Consider the following 22,911-nt stretch of genomic DNA (forward strand, 5'->3'; position numbering starts at 1 on the left):
GAGGCCGTCTGTCAGCTGGACGGCTGCTCCTCCTGCATCCGCTGCCCAGGTGTCAGAATGTGACACGTCGGTGTGACATGTGTGGCGTCGGGCGTGAACCGCCGGCGTCCGGAGCGGCTCCGTCTGAGCTCAGAGACGTGTGTCACAGCTCAGAGCGATGACGAGTTCAAATGTTGGCATTTACAGGCCTGAGGCGACAACGTCAGGCGTCACCATCTGATCCGACGTGTGTAATGATCTGTGAGTGAATCCTTTCACTGAGGTGAGATAATCACAGTAAATTCTTTTTTGTGTTAAGATTTCAGACATGTTTTACTGACAAATAATTCTGAAATGATGAACAAAGCTGAAACTGAGCTGCTGACTGAAAGTCCTCACTCCCACTCATCAAGTATCACAGCTTGTTGTACAGTACAGATACATACTGGCTCGTTCTGGGGCATTTCAGGGGTCACAGAGGTCAAATCATGGCCTCCTGCTGAATCATGTGGAACACGACGGCTTCCCATGACTGTCACCGTCTCACAGACGGCATTCGTGAGATGCTGTTTTCTGGAGTCTTAGCGAGGGCGGAATGTTGTCCTTATCTGATCTGCATGTTAACATGGAGGAAACAATGCACCGTCACCGGCCGCTTGAGTAAACCAGCGCTGGGTCGCGGGATGAGAAGACGTGTCAGAGGAGGCTTAAAAGTATCCCTGATGCTAAAAGGTTTCAGGAAACTCCGCTACCGACGCCCGAGTTCGCCACCGAGTCAGCGCGTCTTCACCCAAAGTTAAAAGAACAATAAAAGTCATACTTGAGTAAAGTGGACGTGTCTGAGCCTGAGCGCTGTTTGATAAATGACAACCTTTATACGGTTTACGAGTCGTCTGTGTGTTTTGCAAACCCTCTTAATTCCTTGTTTCTCTTTGTTTCAGGAGCGAATTGCATCACGGGACAATCCTCGCTTTCAGACGCTGAGTGAAGAATTACAGTTTACACTGAGTTTGTGTCTTTACCTTAATTGATCTTTGAAGTAATTAAAGTTGTAGGAAACAAAAGATCAGAGTTTCAGGCACTCGCTGCTCTTCATCCGTCCTTCAGCTGCCATTTGCTCCACAAACAGTTAAACCATCGTTCTGATCCGGCGTAAGTGTGGGTTGAAACGGTACGTGTCCGTGCACGAGTCCAGAACCCTGGGAAAGCGCTGTTTGTGCGTGTGCTAGCTGCCACACGTTGGATTGGAAATCATCTATAAAATGCCCACAGCCCATGTCTCAGGAACCTCATTATGACTTATTATAATACAGCAAGTTATTCTTATAACAATAAACAAATGCACTAAATAAATAGTTTCACTTCTGTGGCTGTGCATCATGTTTTTAATGAGACCTAGGCAGTAATTTGCTCCGTCTGCATGTGCTGATGACACCAACGAGGTCACGCCGTCAGGAAGGAGGAGGGTGTGAAGGCCGGCCTCCTCCCTCCTCATCCCTCGTTAGTTAGGAATTTGTTTACCCTCCGTCTAGAGCCGTGACCTGTAATGGACCACGAAGCCCTCTGGTCAACACAGGATTACCCAAGAGCCTCTCCTCAGGGCGCGGGCCCTCACACACACACACACACACACACACACACACACACACACACACACACACACACACACACACACACACACACACACACACACACACACACACACACACACACACACACACCTAAGCTCTACTGATAACAGCCATTGCTAATGGCAATTAGCCCATTAGATCCTTGTTAATGCTCAGTGACTTAGAGATAGTTTGGGTAAATGAATCTGGGAGGATTTGGTTCACGTCTCTTTGTCCTTTGCCTCCATGAAGCAGATACGAATCCCTCTTCAAACAGCAGCAAATGACCGTTTCCTAATAGTTTGCCGGTGGAGATGTGGATTTAGGAAGTTGTTTGGACGTTTACGGCTGCAAGAATTCAGAAATGACCAGAGAGAAGGAGGAGCAGGCTGCGTTTGTCCTTCAGCAGGAGAGAAGTCGCCAACGCTGGCATTAAAACGGCATCAGAGCAAATAAGAAACCAGCAGAAAACGAGGCTGGGTTCCGATTGGACGCGGACGGAGAAGGAACTGGACCACAGCAGCTCCTGCCCGTGTCCGTTCGGCCGTGACACCAGCAGGGTCCGAGCGCAGGCGCTGGGTTCAGGCCCATCTCCACCTTTGGAGGCCTGAGTTCAGGCTCGCTGCACCTCAGGCTCCCATTACAGGACTTTGAGCTAATCCTGCAGCGTTTTGTCGTCCCCTCGCCGCCCAGGGCGTGCGTCTGTGTGGGAGCTGGTATGAGAGCTTGGAGGGAAGCCCAAAGAAGTAGAAAAAACAAAAAACGCAGCCTTTTTCATCTGCGCCCGTCCTGTGAGCAAAGACAACACACGCATACCTGTTTGACGAATGGGAGTTTCTGCCTGGTTTGCTCTGTGTGAAAACGCCTTGTGACTCACTCTGCATACAAAAAGCCTGGAAAGTGCAAACGGACGGAGCGTTGCGTTGCGTTCCTCCACCAACACACAATAAAAATGCTGAAACGCTCCACGCGCTGCTCCTTGAGGCCGAGGCGCCGCCGTTTGTGGGGCTTCAGCTCCAGCTGCTCAGAGAGAGCGCCACCGGCTGTGCTTCTGTCAGCCTCGGCGCGGCTCCTCCTCGGCCATAACTTTGACAGCTAACAGTCCACCTCTGGATCAGCGCTCTTTGTTTAATTGCCCCCTACAGTAACAATGCAGTTCAGGCACAAACTGAGAGCCATAAACGTTTAATTAACTCGACACTTTACGTTAAACCGAACCAAATCACCAAAGGCTGCTTCCTCACCGCTAAAGCTTGGTGGGATTTTAAAGGTTTATGTGATCAACCAACACACCACCTGTCTTTAAAGGGACATTGCAGCAGAGAAGGAAGGTTTTATAAAAATCTGCGAAACCAACATCGCATTAATCTTCAGAGTTTATATCAGAAAAATGTCACGAATGAAAACTAAACCCTGTTGAACTGAACCTGTGCAAACTCAGTTTTATTATTGTGTAGCTAATTCTCAACAAAAGACATGAGGGTGGGTTTAGGACAGGTGTTCCTAATAAAGTGGCTGCTCTGTGTGGAGGGTGGAGGCCGGACATTGCTGTGATGCAGTCTGTTTCATCATGAAACCTTCAGTTCCGAGCACAGAGAGGAACGGATGAATTATGAGACTTTTACATCGAGACGGGTGGTTCGAGCAAAGTCAACCTGTGGCCGGGGAGTTTCCCTGGAAAAACAAGCGGCGTCTTAAACAGAGTAAACAGATGCTGATGAAAAGGTGTCCTGCGTCTGTTTGGCAGCGAAAGGAGTGGCAGCGCAAAAATGCCGTCTGGCGTTTTCTACTGTGGACAGAGTTCACCATCCATCACTTCATGCCAGGCGGCAGTGATGGATGGTGTGAACCCAGCGAGCCGCCTCCGATGAGGTGGAGATCCAGAAGACGAAATAAAGCCCGTTTAGAGGTTCTGTGATAAAACAGCAACTGAAGGAAACATATTTAGCTGTTTGACCTTAAATCTGTGCCAAGGACAAAGAAATGGATGGAAACACGGCCTGTGTGTGAGTGGGTGCTGCTCTGTTTATCGAAGGGCTCGGCTGATGTCACAAAGACAGATAGTGGCTCTTTGTCAACACCACTGTGCGTAATGAGCCCATTATTTATTTGACTGTTGCCATGGCAACGCGCCCAGACGCTTCTGGACCAGGACGCGGCGCTGCAGCAGGATCCGGGCGTGAAACGCGCTGAGGCGGCGGCGGCCGAGCAGCGATCTGCGCGATGCCTTCAAGTGCTTTTCATCAGGAGATTATCGGCGAGAGGAGGTGAGAGAGGACGGGAGAAGTTCACCGCGAGGTTCTGAACACGGCAGAAGGAAAGACAGATCTTTGCCTCGCTGCTAAAAAAATAGACTGAGATCTGCTCCGGGAGGTTTGGCCGATGATGTACGGTGGGAAAAGTGTCAGAAGTCTGGTATCGAGCCAGAATCTCCATCTCCACTGAGGATGATCACAGGTCTGTCCATACATTCCCTCTGCATGTGCACACAGTCAGTCTGACTCCATTACATGCAGCCAGCAGTGCAGAGGTCAGAGGTCAGAGCGCGGGCGTCCGGTCTGAGGCCGAGCTCTCCATCACCACAGTGTGAGGCAGAGATGTTGGAGCGAGCAGAGGACTGGGCTCAAGCGCCGGCGCTTTGATCTGGGCCTAATACGGCCTGTAAAAAAGGGATGCTGCACTTTGAAGTGTTGCCTGACGCTGTCCAGACGCTGTGCACGTGCACGTGCACGCTCAGCGCTGGGCTGCAGCAGGTCTGTCTGTCTGTCTGTGTGTGTGTCGTCCCAGTGCATGAGGAGCAGCCAGGACACACCCGCTCCCATGATGCACCTCTAAGCTGAGCAGAGACCAGGTCCACGGGCCCAGAAATGGACCCGCTCCAGCTGACTCAGCCTCCTCTGATCCTCACCTCCATCAAAGAGCGGCTTTCGCCCTTACATCACCGCTAAAGGAGCGTGTCGTACTGACCCAGCGAGACGGGTGCACGGACAGTGAAGGCGGTGACTGTTCGAGATCAGCGAGTTCAGGAGAACGGTTAAAACAGCACTGTCTAAATACACAACAGCTCAGGAGACGTGCAATAAGCCGTGACCTGCTACACTTCACCCTTTGCTCTTCATTTGCACATCATGGTCTTTTATTCTAGAGGTCTTGTCTGTTCTGCTGCTGTAATAAAGGGATTTCTCTGCAGTGGAATCATTAGTTTTACCTTCTCTCAACTCACAACAGTCACAAAGCAGCTGAGAAAGAAACGCTGTTTAAAGGCTTCTGGGAGTTTGATCTTTAGTTATTTAGACAAATATACACTTAAGTGACGTTACACAACAGGTCATTATACAGATTTAACATCACTCACTGTTAGTAAGCTTGTGTTTTTTACTGACTCTTTTAAAAACTTGAATCAAGGTCATATTGTAACTTGCCATTGTCAGAAAATGATTAAACAGGAAAAAATATCTTTAGATGATACGATCACAAAACAAAACCATCTTAAGGAGCTGCTCTATGTTATTTTACAGATCGAGTCCTTTGACTGTGTAACTCAACAATAACGAGTCACGACAGGCATAAGAACTAACGAACATTAAAAAAAGGAGAAGTCTGTTTATTCAGGCCTCCAGTAGGTGGAGAGATGAGACCACAGGGACCCAGAGCGTCACAGTGCGAAGACAATCATTCAAATCAGCCTAGAACAGAAACATAGGGAAAATAAGAGACTACAGCGGCAGGTCCTGCAGGCGGCGCTTTCAGTGTGTGCAGTGGAGGGGCTGGGGGTGGAGTGAGTGGATCATGGTGGTGAGGGTCAGGGCCAGTGCATCTAACTCTTGTACTGATTGTTATGAAGGGCCATGTGTCAGCATCCATCCCAGCACTTTATAAAGGCGGGCTGTTCCCTGCGCCTCTGCTGCAAAAGGCCCTAATGCATTCTCTTTGACCCCACCGGTGTAAATCACAGATCTGGCCTCAGATCTCACTGTGTGTGTGTGTGTGTGTGTGTGTGTGTGTGTGTGTGTGTGTGTGTGTGTGTGTGTGTGTGTGTGTGTGTGTGTGTGTGTGTGTGTGTGTGTGTGTGTGTGTGTCGGCCCAGCAGCAGCAGCAGCTACGTGGGTCTGACAGGGTTAGACCCAAAACAAAGACGGAGCAGATTCTAAGACAAAGCACAGTCTGCTCCAAATGAATCTGCTTTTCTCATCTGATCTGGGACAAAATGCAGCCGCCGTTCAGTTTACACACAAAGGAAGTGATGTCTACCTCGTTTCCTGCTTGTGGCCGCTGCCGTCATTAGCATTTTATCAGTGAGATTCCACAGAACTGTGTCACAGCTGTAACGTAGGAAACCGGAGGATAAAAATGAGCACGGACGAACAAAATGCAGCCTCCTGGAAACTGGAAGAATAATGAAAAAAATATAAATAACCTCCACCTAAATCCATAGGACCGATGGGACATTATGTGTGAGTGCATCAACAGTGTCCAGGAGCTGCTGATGCCCTGAGCCACGTCTGGCAGGAGACCTCCAGGACACCCGACTGAAGTTCACCCCGACCTCTGGCTGGAGAAGAGGTTCAGCTCTGATCCCAGTCTCATGTGTGAGTTAAGGGTTTAGTGCCATAAACAAACTAGAATTAATGAGCCACATGATGAAAAGCTGCAGCTTTTAGAGGAGACGTCTAAACGTCTCCTCTAAAAGTCTGAAACCGAGCCAGCTGAGCGTTAGTCATCACTGATGTGAGGCTTCAGTCTGACACCAGCCCCGAGTATTGAATTAAGCTCCGTCTCAAAGACCTCCTGCGAAGCCTTCACTCAGTCAGTGTCACAGTGAACTCCACATAAAGGCCTGAAACTCACGGAGGTGGAAACAGCACTGGTACGAGGCCTGCGGGAGGCGAGAGCTCAGGGCAGGAATCAGAGGCCGCAGCGTCTCCTGGATGAGTCGCATCTGCGTCAAACTCAAAGCTCAACTCAAAAACGAGGGGAAACAGCGCGTTTCCATTTGAACTCAGTAGAAATAAAAGACATCAACAAAGGCAGCGAACAGGAGAAACGGAGGCCGTCACGTCGACCTGGAACCGACCTGAAGAGGACGTGGTTTTATACATTCACTGCATTTATTCCCAAAGCAGCGAACTCATCGCAGCAGCAGGAACATCACACCGGATCAACATATTAGACAGAGAGGAATAAAAACAACCTTCCTGTTCCAAATCATTATGTCTGAGATCTCCAGAAACGCTGCTTTCAACATTCCCAGCATTCCCATGTAGCTCTTGACCCCTGACAGCCTTAAATTATTAACATTCCCATATGGGCTTAAACCCTCTGATCGCCGCTCGCAGCTACATTTTTCATGTGTTTTTCATATTACCATGAGAATTGATGCAGGACACAGAGTCGGCGTTGTGCTCGAGGTCGGCGCCTGCGTTCACGGCGCTCGTCCTCCGTTTGCGGGTCCGGACCCGTCGCCGCTCAGGTGCCGAGCTGGGGGAACCCGGTGCCGCTGCCTCAGTGAGCGCCGGAGGCCAACGGGGGGCAGTAGTTTGCCTCTTTCCCCACAGTGGCTCATGAAGCAGCTCCCATTCATCACAATCAATCAGTGAAGCAGCGCCATTAACTGTCAGACGACGACGCACGGTGACGAACGGCTCCGGTCCAGAGGAGGCTCTGGTTCAGAGCGCTTCAGGCCACTAACGTCAATGAGGACAAGAAAACATTACATCTGAATCAATCTGCTTTTACTGTGGCTAAACTTGATGCATTCACAGCTGGGCTGCACTTGTAGCTGAACGCAGTTCAGATTTACCTCCACACATCTGTTAATAAGCTTAATTCTACTGATTTAAGTTGTAACACAAAACCTGATGTTAAATCTGAAACCAACATCACATCCAATATTTTCCTAATATATTGGTGATTAGTGGAAGGTAAATATTGTACATTGTGTTACTACGTTATCAGTGTCTTCATATTCTTATTATATTATTACATTTAAAGGCAGTTTAATGTGACAATAAGCTCCACCGTGAGCAGGTGGAGCTTCAGCTGCACATCTGTACTTTTCTTTTTACTGCTGTTTCAAAGCGGCTCCCGTTTGCAGCTGAGCGCAGGTTCAGGCGCCGCTAACGGACCGTGAGCAGCTCCGTCCACAGACGTCCACGTCCTCGCCCTGTGTTGTGAAAACATTTTCATCATTCTTGAACATGTACTGTTCAAATATGTGATGCAGTATAACAGGATCCGAGTCAACAGGCCGATAACGGTTTGAAGCGAAGTCAAACATCAACATCTCAGGCAGCTCTGAGTAACGTCTGACTTCAAAGTCTCCTCCTCAGAGGTGAACTTTCCTTTTTCCCGTCTTTTCTCACTTTCTGCCGCCTCCATAACAAACACCACATAATGATTCGGGGTATCTGGCAGATCAAGCCGGGTTTTGCTGACAGCTGTGTGGTGGTTCTGGGGTTGCCAAACCAAACAGAGGGGGGCTCCTGGAGTCACCTCTGCCCAAACATACACCTAATCCTCCCAGCAGCGGCCGGATCGCGGTCCTGAACGCAAGACAGTTTAAAAATAGAGGAGGGGGACAGAGGTCAAATCTACAGAGGGATTTAAGGCCTTATCATTATCACGGAACAGCAGAGCTGAGCCGCAGCCCTGAGAAAGTGCCTCCATGTCTGCCGGGGCTGGACCCAGAGAGAGGCCTCTGCATGACTAACGGCAGCCAGAGCCGGCGGTTCCAGAGCCGCAGCCTGGACCGGAACCGAAGAATCCACAAGTGAGCTGGAGCTACTTAACGAAGGAATGAAGAGGTACAACAAGTAAAATAGAAAGGAAGGGACATGATGATAATAATAATAATAATAATAATAATAATAATAATAATAATAATAATAATAATAATAATAATAATAATAATAATAATAATAATAATAATAATATAGGATATTTCTTATTATATCACAACAATTACATTATCAAGTGTTTCATGCATATTTTTTATTCTATTTCTTCTATGATCATCGCAACAGAAGCAGCATCCACAGAATTAATAAAGATAATAGACGACAAACAGGATTTAAAGACAAGAAAACTAAAAGCTGAGCTTCAGGAGCAGCGTGTGATCCGTCACTGTGGAGCCACTATTTAGCAAAACAAATGTCAGAGCTGGGAATTAACACGTTAATATCATGCTGTCATCGATAGTCTGTGTGAAGGGCACTTGAAGCCTGATGAAACGCTCCCCCACAGGCTGGTGAGCACGGGACCAGAGGCATCGACAGCCGCATCAGCTGGAATAAGGCGAGCGAGGAGGAGGTCCAAACACCGGCTCTGGACCCAGAGAGCAGCTTGGAGCTGCTGGTTTTGACCAGTGTGGAGGAAAAATAAACATAATAAACATTCAGTTGTTAACTCTGTCAGGTCACCTTAATCCCAGCATTCAATAGTAACAGGATGAAAAAGCTTCAGAGATGCAGCTGATTTACAGTTGGACTGGATCACACTTCAAACGCTGGTTCTGAGGCCTGAAGCTCCTGCTCCACGACGTTTCAGCTTAAAGAGAAGCTGCTTTAATAAAGACTCCGCTGCTGAATGTGCTTCACTGAACAAATGCAGCTACTTTCAGACACATTATGAGGAACAAAAAGGACCCCAACGATGAGGTCAGTTTTCAGACTCCGCTCTGCTGCGTCACAGCGTTTTTCCTCCTGATGCAGTGAAATCCTTCACGTGGAGGAATCGGATTCAAACTGCCGGCTTTAACTGACTGACCACAGATGTAATAAATCGAAACCTATTGACATGTCAGTGTTGTTGTGAGCGCGAGCAGACCAGTGCTAATTCTGCTGGGCTTTAGCCTCACCATGAGTTAGCAGCCGCTTTATTATCACCTTGTTGTAGCTCAGCCTGAGCACAAGCGCTGTATACAAAGTTATTAGGCACATGAAAGCGCTTAAGCTCTGAAGGAAAAGGGTGTTTCACGGGCTCGATATAAAGAATCTCCGTTATTTCAAGGGGAGTTGGGGGCTTTGTTGTTCGCAAAGCTGGAGTCAGAGATGCTTTAAAAGAAAAACTCCAAAGCTGACCTTTAGGCCGCAATCAAAACCAGACCGTTTGGTAAAAGAAGGGGAGAGAAGAACAGAACTGGGCCCAGAGCCGGAAACAGGTGAGCGGCAGGAGACGCCAGCTTTATTTCACGTTTCCTATTTTTAACAAATAAATTCAAGCACAGTTTTATTTAAAATGGACACTTTTTAAAACCATCCTTCCACAGTTTCTGTTAATTAAATGGTTGCTGGAGAAATCCAAGCGTGCCTAATTTAGAATCAAACTAATAAATATTTGAGTGCGTGTTTGTAGCCGCAGACGCGTTAACTTTATCCATTTTAATATCGAAACGTCAATTTTCCCACTTTGAAAAAAAGCCGCAAGCGACGCAGAAAACACTCGAGACCTCACGAGCTAATTAGTTAGAATGAAACGCGGGCTTAAATAAATGATTCCAACACGCAAACGGCTGAAATCAGACTTTACTGGAAGTTCAGGCTTTTTGTCCTGCTTGTTAATACAGTGTTTAAGGCGGCGAGGCTTAAAACGAAGCCTTTATCAAACAGAAACTTTAACAAGAGACTTTTTATTTTTAACATCTTAGCTTTCAGAAAAAAAACGCCAGTTGATGTTTAAAACAAAGTCTGAAAAAAATCATTATAAAGCGAAAAACAGAAAAAGGGTAAAAGTTTCGTATTTAAATAAATTCTGACTTTGAAGTTTAAACTATTTAGGCGAAATATTATTGTCTGTTTACATTAAATATTGATTATGTTAAATGTATCCACACAGACTAGAATTCATATTAGATCAAAACGCAAAACTCCAACAGTCCAGAAATGTTTTCTTCGAGTTATATTAGATTTATTTAATATTATATGTTTATGGAGAAACAACATGAACACATTTTTAATTTCTAAAACGCACTGGATGCATTTTAAAAACCTAATATTACAATTCTGGACAATAAAAACAAGTTTAGTTTTGTTTTTCACGCTTTTTACTTTTTTTCCTCTTCTGAAAACAAACAATGTGACAATTTGTCGCAAAGCCTCTTTGAGTCTCACCCCCTCTGGGTTCTCACAGAAAGACGAGAGAGAGAGATTACGGTGGAAAAACACGAGGCCAGAAAACAGAGAGATAAAAAGAAAGACGTATCAGACGTGATCTTCTGACAGGAGCCAGAGGAGGCAGCGAATGTCACCTGATCTGATGGACACGGATCGATTTCCAGCCTCCAGAGCTCTGTCTCCGTCCGAGGACGCAGGACAGACATGAATCATCCACTGAGGGTGCGTCTCTGTGTTTGACTCAAAATCGCCTCCTTGAGCGGAGATTTACTATTTCAGCATTTTAATTGTTTAAAAATGTTACAAAACACTAGGTGCCAAAAATGTAATTAAATGATTATTGTTTAAAAAATGAAAATTAATTAATTGAACCTATTTTATTAGTTTGCCCTTTACACCTATTATACATGAGAAAATAAACAGTAAACCAGAAAACATTGAACTCGACCTTAATTTAAATATTTAGTACAAGTAAAAAATATTTTATATAAAACCGCTGTAGTTCGGTTAATAATAATATATTCTAAATACAGTGCCGTTACAAAAAATGTTACTTGTAGGGTCTTTCCGTTTATTTATAAATTCAACTCACTCTAATTGTGAGCAGCAGTGTTCGCGTTTGACCCTTTTATTGTTCAGACTTTAAAATGTCGAGCAACAACACGTGACACACTGTGAAGCCCTTTGCAAAGAGCCGCGATAATTGTTAGGAAACATGATTTTACGGGAGATATGTTGCTTAAAACACGTCTCTAAACCCGAGGGTTTCATAAAAGACTTTACAGAGCAATCAGGAGGGACAAAACAACAACAAACAAATAAAAGGAAGAATTTAAATGATGTAATATGCAGTTTAAATGGATGCTGAAGCCTCCTACAGCGAGAACACACAAACAGCAGAAGGATCGTTTTCTAATAGAGTCCTCACTGTCAAATAAAGCAGAAATGAGGCGTCCTGCCTTCACAGGGAGGCTTGTGCAGCAGATGTGAGGTCAGGCTTCAGGCCCGACTCACGCGCCTCCGAGCGTTTGACAGCATTAAAGCCTGGATCCTTTCATACTGTTTAATTAGCTATCAATTAAAGCTTCAATTGTGGATTAATTTAGCTCAGGCAGATGTGGCCTTAATGAGATCTCTGAAGAATCAATGGGTTCAACAGATGTTTGCTCATCTGGAACAAGAGGCCTTCAGACGAGCAAGAGCCTCGTCTTTGAAGTGCATTTTACATTTTTTTATTATTATGAACCAAACAGGTTGATGTGTAGAGCATTCACCTTCGTGACCATGTGCACAACTGGGCCGCCCTCAGTCGCAGCAGCTCGGTGCTGGAGGCCATGTGGCATCACTAATCATCCTCGTCAGTCACTTGCTTCTCGTGTGGAGCCACCTCGGCCTTTTAGCCCGTGTTCTACAGGCGTAAGAAGTGAGAACCACAGCAGCCTAATTGCAAGCAAGTGTTGGATCGTATTCTCTCTCTAAAGTTCAACAGTTTCCAAAACACGCCTGTGCTCCCACCTACTGCACCTACTGCAGCGGCGGCGGCAGCGGCGTCTGACTCAGGTACGAGGCGTTCAGGTTCACAGCTGCTGCAGAGCCGGTGGGGAGCAGCGAACGCAGCAGCGAGGTCTAATCCAGGCTGAAGCACCGTCTGAGCAGCTGCTAATGACAGGGGACGGGGCTCCCACTCGTTATGCAGCACATGTAGAATGACAGGAAACGCTGAGGAGAGAGCTGGAGGTTTGGGAGGAAGCTGATCACAACGTACGGCCTCTAGAAGCCAACACAGAGCTCACCTCTATTATCTACGCAGCGCTTATTATTACAGCTAATTAATGTGTAGACTGGGATTATGTGAGGAGCTGCAGCAAATGAAACACACAAAAGTCAACACTCAGCAAGACGACGCATCTGTCAGGCCTCCGTTTTCACTCTACTCGCTGAGATTCACTAATTGCAAAGAACAGATATAAACAATCTGAATACGTGATCTCCCCACAGTTTACTGGTGTTTGTGTTTGTTGTCCAGCGTCAACAAATGTTTCAAAACCTCAAAAAACATTAGACACTTGAGCAAATGAAAGGCATGATGGGAAATTAGGTCACGTCTCAAATACCGTTGCTCTGATTGTAATAAATGGGCTTTGCTTGATTCTAAATGAAATGTTTGACCTGAAAAAAAAACAGAATAGTAGAAACACGTTGCTTAGTTCTGTGACCTTGTGTTGATGTTGTGTGTTTTTATCTAAATGACTTCAGAACATGGAGTCGCGTTGACCCAATGACTGACTCCTGCCCGTCGTCTTCCTCCGTCGCTCCGTCCTGAAGACGGGAATCTCCCTTCAAACATGTAACACGATGCCTCCGCTGCTCACAGGCACCGCACTGTACAATCAACCGAAATTTGTAGGAACGGAAAGCCCTGGAAGCCCGGCTCCTGAGATCATGTCTGTTTTATTGGGGGATAAATGTTGCCATTGACGTTGGAGGGGAAAGCGGAGCGTGGCCGTCCCAGCTGTAATTGGCAGCATTAGCATCATCATCGCTGGACGCCGGCTCCCTCTCCGGCCGCCGGCCGCCTGCGATTGGCTGCGTCCACATTCCAGCGTAATTTACAAGCGGCCTCAGGGATCAGGGATTTCGCTCCCTCTGCTTTCCTTTCGGTGCCAGGGCCTAACAAGCATGTGTGTGTTTCATGTCTCGAGCCTCCTCCAACGCTGCGCCAACACAAAAGAGCTGAGAGCAGTGGAAGGTTTGATGGAACCGAGATGGAGAAGAAAATATTTGATATATTCTATGTTTAAAGGAGAGAAAAAAGCGCTACAGGAACTTAAGCAGAAACAAGACCATTACTTTCCTCTGAAAATCTGGCTTGTAACAAATATTTACATAAAATATTTAAGATGAATTAATCTTTTTTAAATTGCTAAAAATTGTAAATAATTGTTATTTTGAAATTTAAGCGTAAGATCCTGCAACCATTTGCTTTTCTATTAATTAGAGCTGCACAAGTAAAAGTGACAGCACAGAGTAAAAATGTGAAGAAGAAACTTTCTATTACTTTATAAAGTATTTATAAATCACCGTTTGTAACGCGACTAGAGGAAAACAACAGTTCTTACTTCACAAACGAATGAAATGAATGTCGCAGGTCACATCCAAACGTTTGTTGACCTGAAAGTGGAGCCGAAGCTTCAAACATTCTGCTGTAAAACACACATGGAAGCGCGTGAGCCGCACTTAAATCCAGGAGCAAATATCTCAGACGCAGCAACATGTGCCGCATGCAGATAAAGTTCCCCCTGACGTCTGTGCACATGCTCCACATAGCTCCATCCCCCACCCTCCAACCTGGCAACAAAAAGAGCAGGAGCTTCCAGGGCCATTTTTGCTGCAATCCTGCCCTCTTTAATCCTTGCGTGGGGATTTGGGCGAGGGGGAAGGTGAGGCCTCCCCGGGGGGGCTCTCCACCCTGAGCAGGGGCCTAATTGGGGTCTGTGTACCTGGTGCTCTCAGCTGAGCTGATGGACACGCTGACGTTGCAAAAAAGGAACATTTTGTATTCTGTTCCTCCAGAAAAGAGCAGAAGCTGAAGCCGGGTGATTTTGCAGAGCGGTGTCTTTGGACCTCAGCGATGGCGCTGAGCGGCCATCTTGTCTGTGACTTCACTGGGGCTCTGTGTGGAAGTGGAAGCTGGCTGTGGCCGCTATTTGGCTGCGCGTCACAGGGATGTGCTGCATTAGGAGGTTTTCTAAAGTGTCTAAATCCTGCGAAAGCAAACGCATTAATGCACGACTCACGATCAAAATGTGCGGTTTCTGGCTGCGTAGCTGCTCGTGATTATTGCAACAGAAACCTCGAGAAATGACAGCCGCAGAGGACTGGACCTAAAAATGGAAAAGGATTTCTGCCTTCAGATGAAACTCGCATAAACTGGAGGATTTAGTCCAACGACCGCATGAGGAAACACAATACTGTTGAAGTCAGTAGAATAATGAAGCAGAAAACGCGTGCTTTCGTACACTTACTCCTCATGCGCGGCTTCGTGTGCAGCTCTGGCTTCGCTGTGTGACAGATGGCTCCCAGACTGATGGACATCAGGATAACTCCCATCAGCCATTAACAGATGAAATAACCAACCAACGGCCCGTCTCGTGTGCTTCATTACGTCGCCCCTGCTCCCACAGTGACTGGTGATGGCGTGTGGCTGCTTGACTTTGCTTATTATGAACGAAGGCTATTATTGTGGCAGACCTTGACTTGCGCCATCATTCGGTCTCATAACGTCCAAACTCCTCCAGTGTCTCATAAACACGTCCTGGTTGCTACGAGGCTCCTTTCAACACCTTTACAGTATCGATGCTGCTCAAAATAGGAAAACAGGAGCAGAGCTCGGGGAGAGAACGAGAGGAGGCTGGGACGGGAGCGAGGCAGCGGAGCGCGGGGGGTGGGGGTGTGTGGGGGGAGAGAGGGTGAGTCAGAGAGATTATACTGGGAGGAAGGATGGGGGATGGAAGTGTGTAATTGGCTGCCTGGAGAGGATTAACCTGTCTGCCTCCAGCCTCTCCCTTCTACAATTCACTATATACCTGTGTTGCCGTGGCAACCGGGCTGCGCCTCTGACAGGCTGCTTGCAGGAACGTTGGGGTCTGCACGTTTCCGGACGCGTTCTGTTTTGACCTCAGCACTTCCACTTCTCTTCCACGCTAACGATGAATTAAAGGAGACGCTAATGAGTGAGACTGGACCCGTGGAGTCCAGAGAAGCAGCTTGGATGCTGCATTAGCATATTAGCATCACATAGCACAGCTTCACTGTAACACTGTCATTAGCGCACAGAAGGGCATCTGCAGATTTACATCTGATTGATGCTGTGATGTTCAAACCACACACACACACACGTTTGCGCCCATTTCACACACACACCTTTCCTCACATGTCTCCGCAAAGACAAGCAGGAACTAGTCGGAGCGAGAAGCCACGGACGCAGCCAAACAGACAGACTCGCAACGTTCCCACCGAGCGGCTGTACGACAACACACAATGGGACAGGAAGTGGAGACGCGACGCACACCCTCATCCTGACACACACCCGATTGGAACAGTCAGATTAATGAGAGGTTGGCCGGCGAACAATGAGATGACTGGCAGGAACGCTGCCAAGTACCACCACCAGTAAACAGCGTAATTACAGGTCTGATTTTCCTTCCAGACCCGGTTCATGAGCGTTTGTCAAGTCTGTTCAGACACTGAACGAGTGATGAGGTGAAACAACCTCGCTGTTCAAACAATCTGCTTTTAGGGGCATGAATCACAGCTAAACGAATGACTGTGAGATAGAAACAATTACTGCACCTGTAAAACACACCAGATGAGATCAGGACTGCACCTTCACTCGTGTTAATTGTGTAAATTAAACTGCACACGCTGATGCATCTCCACCTCTCGCTGTGTGTTCGATTCCAACGCTGCCGGTTTTACTCAGGTTCCTCATTTCCTCCCGTGTCCTCGTTCAAAGGCTTTCTTTAAGTTTTCACACCGAATGAGACAAAGCGTGGCTTTTGCTGGTTTCCTGGACTCATGTTACAGACGTGATCGTCTTGTGTTACTGAAGCTCATTAAGGTGATTACTGCTCCCTTTCCATTAACACCTTTAAATCCTTGGAATTGAATTTCCTGCTGTGTTTACACTCATGGTTCTTGAATCTTCCATGACGGACACCAGTGAAACATGCAGAACCCTCATTTAAACAAAGCTCCTACATGTTTGCACCAGTTGTTCATCACATTTTCTTCGCAGTAGATCGACCACAAACAAAGGCTGCACACGCTCGGTTCAGCACAGGCTCATACCTCTGCAGTGTGTGAGTCTTCACGCACTGGATTGTGTTACTAAAACCGCTGACGTTTGCGTTTAATACAGAACCTGCTTCATTGTGAAGATGAGCGCTGCGTCTCATGCACTGATGCAAACGTAAAAAGTGTTCCTCTCGACGTTTACGTCAGCGTTCAGGTCTTTTCTCAGGCTGGAACGCATTGCATGTAAATAGAGACGTAAAACAAAGGATAAATCTAAATAAGAAGTCTGTGGCTGAGGCTGAATGGAGACGCCATAGGATGTTAGCGCTGGAGCGCAGACACACAGCAGAGCCACATACCCCATCACAGACACAGGGATTAGGCTTTTTAAACAACATCTGTCTTTCCTTCTCGCGCTCCGTCTTCAGGAGGAGAAGATGAATGAGCCAATACGCATCCAGATCATAAACCATTATCTTGATCCTCAGTCTGCCTTCTGTGTATTCTGACCAATTACAGATTACAGAGTTTGTGTATGATTTTAGTGGACCGCCTACGGTTCGGTTTCCCTGCGTGTAATCACACGTGGTTCACATCACCAGGTTTTAATGCAGCTCGTGTTTTAAGGTCTCGCATGAGCGGCGGCCGGAAGGACCGTTGTTTCAGTGGTGATGATCAAAGATCAAGGAGGGGAAAAACCGCGCGACCGCTCCGATCGAAGCAATAACGCAGCAGTCAACATGTGGACAGAACCCGGTTTCACTGTAATGATGCTGGCTGTCGCTTGCGGCCACAGACCAGATGACGTCATGATAAATATGAACCGTGCTCTCGGTCACTTTAGGAAACGACCTCCACTCACTAAAGCCCGTTCTTTTTAAATTACACACACGTTTGTGGCCGTGTTCAACATTTCTAGCGCTCCAAGCAACTGGTCAACCACCAAACTAAACAAACCGGCCAAGAAACTGCCTTTAAACAAGAAACAGACAAACAAACCAGTCAAACAAAGCATCCATTTGGCCCAGAGATCCTGCACTGGGCAGCACACCAGCATCGGGCCACACCTTGGGCTTTGGCAGCGGCTGGAATCACAAACCACCCGCCACATTTGTCATTACAGCGCCACAGCGTGCAATTAAGTGACGAAGATTAACGAGGTGCAGACGTGGTAGAGATTATGTCTCTGTTGACTCCAGGAAAGGGCCGTCCGCGAGGAGCCCCGCCCACAGCACCTGCGTCCAGGTCAAACAGGCCAAACTCTGTCACAGCGGCAGCAGCAGGAACCAGCAGGTGACCCTCACACAGAGCCTAGAACGTCCCACAGGAACGTCCCGCTGTGAGGGAGCTGTGAGGGAGCGAGGCCGCTCGGCGCCACGTCAACGTGAGCACATTCACAGGCTCGTGTTGAACTATGCAGCCGTGCAGGTTTCAGCTGGAGATTATCTGCATTGTCTCACCTGTTTAGAAGCAGCAGAGCAACTGAACTGTCAAAAAGGCAGAAGAAAAGCGAAGACAGCGGCTGCTGGCACTTCTAGTTCCCTTCAGCATCTCTTTCAATGATGACTCACTCGTCTTTAGACGCTCCTGTGGACGCAGGCTGGAGGTCCATTCATCACAGTTGTTTGATGAGCACGTTCTGCTCGAGGAGCGTCCGCAGGAACCAGGCGTGACTGCCAGGCTCAGGCAGAGACAACAAACGTGTGTGATCTGCTCGCCTGGTTGAGATCTCAGACAACGCAAGCAGCAGAACGTGATGTGGCGCCGCCAGCGTGCGACGCTGCGATGCTGCTGAAGCTGTAGCTGAAGCTGCTGCTGAAGCTGCTGCTGAAGCTGCTGCTGAAGCTGAAGCTGAAGCTAAAGCTGAAGCTGCTGCTGAAGCTGCTGCTGAAGCTGCTGCTGAAGCTGCTGCTGAAGCTAAAGCTGAAGCTGAAGCTGCTGCTGAAGCTGCTGCTGAAGCTAAAGCTGAAGCTGAAGCTGCTTCTGAAGCTGAAGCTGAAGCTGAAGCTGAAGCTGCTGCTGAAGCTGCTGCTGCTGAAGCTGAAGCTGAAGCTGCTGCTGAAGCTGCTGCTGAAGCTGAAGCTGCTGCTGAAGCTGCTGCTGAAGCTGCTGCTGAAGCTGCTGCTGCTGCTATTGAAGCCGCTAAAGCAGCAGCATCGCTGGCTCAGGTGAGGCTGCGTGGGCGCAGGAGCATCTGCTGGTCTGTGTGATGGTCTGCTCTAAAAAGCAGGGGATCAACCTTCACGGAGCTGGAAGCGGCCACTGCAGCGCGTGGCTCTGCTCATGTGACCAGACTGACGGCTGCACAGCAGGTGGGCTGAGGGGACGCTGCAGGTCCCACGTGTTCCAAGCAAGCAGCTCAGACTCCACAGAACCAGGTTCCGACCCAAGAGGTCCCAGCAGAAGAAAGGGAGCCGATGGAGCAGCGCTCAGACCCAGCAGGAGGCGCCTCGGCTCATCTGTTAACCTGCGTCTGCATCGTCTGTCTAGAGCACACGTTCTCCCACTTCAAATACTGGGCTTGAACATATCACACAAACATACACATTTAAAGCACCTCCAGCTGCTGTGGCTTCATTCAGCCCCTAATCCGAGGATACACCAGAGATCCCTTTATGCATTCTCCATGAGTGGAGGTCTGCAGGTCTGAGCCTAACTGCCCCTCCTGAGACCGGCCCAAACAAGGAGCCTGAGCCCGTCAATTACCCCCAGGAGTCACTGCAGCAAAGCGTATCAGATGCTGCTAACAGAGCGCGCACACAGCCGCCGCCGCTGCATGGATATGTATGACACACGCACAGCTGTGATTTCCCCAGGCAGCGGCTCTAAGCCTGCACGGCGGCCTTGTTTAACACAGATATCACACTGAGGGGGGGGGCACAGCGACAGAGATGTTCGTCTCTCTGCTTGTGATTGACAGGGAGACAAGCTCCCAGTTTAACCCTGCATGTCTGACAGCACATCGCATGAATGATCAAGTGGACGAACAACTCAATTCACGCAGTCCGTGTGCACGGGGTTTTGTCGGGTCAAAGGGGGTTTTGCATTTGAATTTGACAAGACGTTCGTCACCTCGCTAGTCTGGAAATGATCCTGCAGCACAGAAATGACAAGCTGCGTTTGATCCACTGGCCTCGGTTCATCTTAAGGAATTTTCTCCATCACTTCATCTTCCAGTTTGAATAAAAGCTTTATTGTGCAGTTCTCATGTGTGTGACGCTTGCTCTGCCTGTGAGACTGAACCAACGTGAGATGAATGAAGCCAAAGTTCTGCCTGGAGGAAACGTCGGACCGGTTCCCTGCAGACGGGCAGCGCTGCTCCACCTTAATGAACGGGACGCGGGGCGGTTCCGTCCTGAAGCGCCTGCTGCTTTCAGGTACATTGGCTGCATGGGAAAAGACGGCGCCCCGGAGGGGGTGCCGACGAACCAGACGATGAGTGGCAGCGACTTAACAAAGCACCTGTCTGACAGATACGCGACGCGCACACAAACACGCAAACAAACAGCAGAACCGGTTCTGTGCCTCCACAAATGAGTCGCTGCTGCACATCCAAATTGGGGCGAAGGCAGAAGACGTGCGGCGCGTGGGACATTATGCAGAGGGAACGGCAGGTGCTGCTGGAGGAGGAGACGCGGTGACATCAGCCTTAAAGCTGAGACGGGCTTGTTAGCAGGAGGCTCCATTAGCTTCTCCTCCTCCTCCTCCTCCTCCTCTTTGTCCTCCTCACCTCTGCTGCCGGGCCTAAATTGGCCTCCAGGACTCCACCTGACTCGCTCCCAGCCTGCAGCGCTCATGTTTATGCATCCAAATCCCCCCTAGACGCCGTGGGCAGACAGGCAGCGCCGCCGCGCCGCCGCGCCGCCACGGCCGCCTAACAAAAGCAATTTGGAACGGAGCAGCGTTTGGGTCAAGAACCCGAGTGTTCCCCCTCAATCGTTTTAATCAGAGCGAAGGAGGAGGCGAGGGCTCGGAGGCACCTAACGGCACCTTTCCTCCTGGCCATTATCCTGCCATGGCTGTGGTTGTTAGAGACAGACGTGACAGCCCGTCTTCCAGACGAGTCAATTAACCGAGACTGGAACTTTAAGGTTGAACGGCGCATATAGACGCGCGTTCGGGGAAATTAAAGGACAAGTTTGGCACCGGAGACGTGGAGGCGAATGTCAAGCGGGACGTTGTTAAAGGAAACTTGGACCTTCGTTATTGTATTTGTTGGAGTTCTCGGGAAAACACGCATGACCGCGCTGTGTATTAAAGTTTTCTAACTTTTGTTTTGAAGGACTCGTCCTGTTTTGTACCGTCGGTGACCTGGGGATGGATTAACACAGTTCTGCAGAACCAACAGAACTTCTGAGGGAAATAACAGAATCCATCAGACGGCGGCGCTGTGACTGGAGCTGCAGCACTTCCTGCTTCTTCATCCCACTTGTCGACGGCTTTAAAGCTGACGTTGGTCTGAACACGACTCAAAGTGAAACTATTACAGCACAAACTTATTAGTGGTTCAGGACCTACAGGTAAATCAAACCTGAGTTGAGCCTGAAATCTGTCAGTATTCGATTTAAAAGTGGCTGATTAGCATTCAAACAGGAAACGTCAGGTGACGCTTCAACCACTCTGATGTGTCATTACTTTGTTATAACAAAGAACAAACAGCAGCTCAGAGGACAAAGCCAGGGAAGAATGCAGATGCATTCCTCTCATCAGAAACCAAAACAAACTGTCATGAGCTGAGGCGTCGAGGCCCAGATTCATCCTCACCAGAGCTGCAAATGTTTTGATATCTGAATAATCCACAGGTGTCGATTCCACGTGGTGTCAGCTGGTCCACGTTAATGTGTTTTGTGCCTCTTAAGCCTCAGGCTGCTTCAGATGAAACACAACTGGCTAAAACAAACAGCCAAGAGCGGCGTCCATGAAACAGAGCAGCAGATCTGAGTGAACGTCGTTAGCGTCCGTCCACGTTAGCGTCTGGAGCTCAGTGGAAGAAAACCTTCAAACTCCAACTCCTGGAGAACAGACAGTGATGAATGGCAGGAGACGCCGTGCGCTGACCTTCAGAACACACAGAACCAGAACCAGAACCAGAACCAGAACCGGCACCGGCTGCTGGCGCTGACAGACGCGTGACCTTCACAAAGAATGACCTGCGGCGCAGAACTCGCACAACTGGTAGCAGCCTTTAGCTTCCCGCGGCTAATGGGCCGAACCAGCTGTTCCCATCAGGCTCAAGTTGTGTGTGGGCGTTTTGTTCTTTATCGAGAACAAAAGCTGAAAACTGATCTCAAAGCAGCGCACGGAGCAAAGATACAAGCACTGCAGCAGTTAAAGCAGAAAGTCACATTTACAGAATCATGTCTGACAGATTTGAACCTCCGACAGTGTCCAAAAAACATCACAAAACAAAAAAGACTTTTAGGGAATTATGTTGCAAACTACCTTTGGCAAATACTTCAAAAGCTCCAGTTTTGTATGTAGAAATAGAAAAGGCCTCAGCGTCATTGAGTCCCGTCCGCATCAGGCCGCTGTTCATCACCCGAACAAACAGACGACACGTTAAGCTTCGTCTCTGCTAATTGGCTCTAAACGCGACACTTGAAAGTGAGGAAGCGAATGCGTAAAACAGCTTCAGCTTCAGCATCGCCACAAAGCGCCGCGTGGTCGAAGCTTCACACCAGTCAATTCAGCTAAATGGTTTCCTTAAATCCAGTGGAAAAGACTCCTTTAAAGTCACAAAGCACCTTCAGCTGTGACCTCACGACCCGCCTTTCATTGGTTCAGACGCAGACGCGTCCTCGCTGCGTTTAGGTTCACGCCACAGAACCTTGTGCAGCGCTGCGGTTCCTTTTAGGAAACTTTCATTTCCAGATACCGCGCGTTCCCTCAGGCGGCGGCCGCTCGTCCACCGGCGGCCATGACACCATGAGTCACTCAGGTGACGCGGCCGCGTCCACAGATCAAAGCGAGCGCCGCGTTGGCGCCGAGCGCGTGCACGACGGACGCTGTATCCGGACCATGGCTGGAACCGTTCCCAGAACCGGCCCGTGTGATCTGGACCCACCCTGTGCATGTGGGTGCAGCTGTCACAGTGACTGACAGGAGGCCCTGCAGGCGAAAGGAGACGTGAACAGGACGTAATTATGTTAATTGGATGCCTCACCTCCAACACTTAGACAAGATGTAGATCGAGATCTTGAGTCATTCAACAGGAAGCGTTTGGTGAAAGACAAGAGAGGTTTAAAGTGAATAATGGCAGGAGTTGATCGGGTTTGAAGGAACCATTAACACTGGCTCATTCACAGAAGCTGAAACCTCCCTCTCTCTCCTGCTCCGCTTTAACTTTTAACTTGTCAGAGGCCGTGATGAACTCGCTCTCAGCCAATCACAGCACTCCTTACTTCACCTGAAACAAC

General features: G+C 48.4%; 1 long non-coding RNA gene across 2 annotated transcripts in view; it reads right to left on the minus strand.

Moving 5' to 3' along the window:
- Positions 1–8,551: 8,551 nt before the first annotated feature.
- The window catches only part of LOC114869776 (uncharacterized), a 46,219-nt gene continuing 31,859 nt past the window's right edge, over positions 8,552–22,911 (minus strand). The window contains exon 5 of one of the 2 annotated variants that reach the window (XR_003788213.3): positions 8,552–8,939. This is a non-coding gene — a long non-coding RNA (uncharacterized LOC114869776). Of the gene's footprint in view, positions 8,940–18,679; positions 19,882–22,911 lie in introns of those variants that run through there. The other variant, XR_008696696.1, reaches the window with a different exon arrangement.

The sequence above is a fragment of the Betta splendens genome, chromosome 14 (assembly GCF_900634795.4).
Source record: "Betta splendens chromosome 14, fBetSpl5.4, whole genome shotgun sequence".
NCBI lineage: Eukaryota > Metazoa > Chordata > Actinopteri > Anabantiformes > Osphronemidae > Betta > Betta splendens.